This window comes from Corapipo altera, unplaced genomic scaffold, assembly GCF_003945725.1.
Source record: "Corapipo altera isolate COAL_440 unplaced genomic scaffold, ASM394572v1 6833, whole genome shotgun sequence".
In the NCBI taxonomy this organism is placed as follows: domain Eukaryota; kingdom Metazoa; phylum Chordata; class Aves; order Passeriformes; family Pipridae; genus Corapipo; species Corapipo altera.
The window spans coordinates 1-1,252 of record NW_020892105.1 but is presented as its reverse complement, the minus strand read 5'-3'; the positions used below and the strand labels follow the sequence as shown (position 1 = coordinate 1,252).

General features: G+C 75.5%; 1 long non-coding RNA gene across 1 annotated transcript; it reads right to left on the bottom strand.

Annotated features, from left to right (window-relative positions):
- On the bottom strand, nt 1-1,114 carry LOC113942622. The gene is made up of 3 exons (XR_003525979.1): nt 869-1,114; nt 448-544; nt 1-73 (listed from the first exon to the last, which is right to left on the bottom strand). It is a non-coding gene; the product is annotated as an uncharacterized LOC113942622 (long non-coding RNA).
- Nucleotides 1,115-1,252: the final 138 nt, after the last annotated feature.

Here is a 1,252-nt window from a genome sequence, read left to right as displayed (position 1 = left end):
CCCGGGGTGACGCAGCTGCGCAGCATGGCCTCTGCCCGCTGCAGGGAGCGCGCCAGGGGCCCCCGCAGCCCGCCTGCGGGCATGGGACCCTCAGCGTGGGGCAGGGACCTCGGGGTGGGGCACAGACCCTCAGGTGGGGGAGCCTCTGCCCACAACCCCCTCATCTCTGTCACCCCAGCCCTGAGCCCCCCAGCCCCCTGGACACCCAGGCAGTCCCAGAATCCCATCAGCATTTCCATAGTTCCCCCCAGATCCCATATCCCGTTAGGTCCCCCACACTATCCCCAGGATCTTCATAACCCACCACGGTTCCCGCAGCCGACCCAGGACCCCACACCCCATTAGGGTCCCCACAGTCCCCCAGAATCCCATACCCCCTCAGGGTCTCCACAACACCCCAGGACCCCACAGCCCCTCAAGGTCCCCGCAGCCTCCTGAGTGTCTCACCAGGCTCGAGGAGCTCCCCGCGGGCCGCCCCATCACCCGGGGCCGGCCGGGCCGTCAGCAGCAGCAGGATGAGGCCGCCCAGGCCGGCGTCGCCCACCTGAGGGGTGCGGGGGGCTCAGGACCCCCGGGCTGGGGCGAGGGGCGGGGCCACCGCCGATGGGGCGGGGCCATCCCCTTAGCCCCGCCCCTCCTCGCGGGCAGCTGCGGAGCCCTCCGCGATGACCACGCCCCCTTCCGCAGTAGCCACGCCCTATGTCTGACCGCTCACGCCCCCAGCCCCTTTGGCCACGCCCCCTCCCAGGCCGTTGCCATGGAGACGCCGCGCTGCCCGGGCCCCGTGCCCCCCTGCCCGCCCTGGTACCGCCTCGGCCCCGCCGCTCCCGTGAGGGGAGTCCGGACCCCCCTCCCCGCTTGGCCTCACCTGCAGGCAGAGCTCCCCGCCGCGTCGCTCAGCGCCGCCGGCCTCCATGCCGGGCCATCCCGGGGGCGGCGGCAGCAAAGAGGCTTAGGCCGTGCCCAGGCTAATCCGGGGGGTCGGGCCCGGCTGGCCGCCGGGAGGGGATCGGCGCCGGGGGCGGGACGAGCAGCAGGGAGCGGCCGGGCCCGCGGCCTCAGGGCAGGCGCGGGCGGCGGGAGGGGACGCGTAGCGCCGGTGCCGCTCGGTGCGGGCCCTGCGGGCCGCCGTCCTGCCCGCACCCAACATGGCAGCGGGGCGGCCTCAAGCGGCGCCCTGCCCCACTTCCCGTCGGTGCCGTGACGCACTTCCGGCGCGCGGGGCTGGCGGCGATGCCGGGCGGGGGCGCGG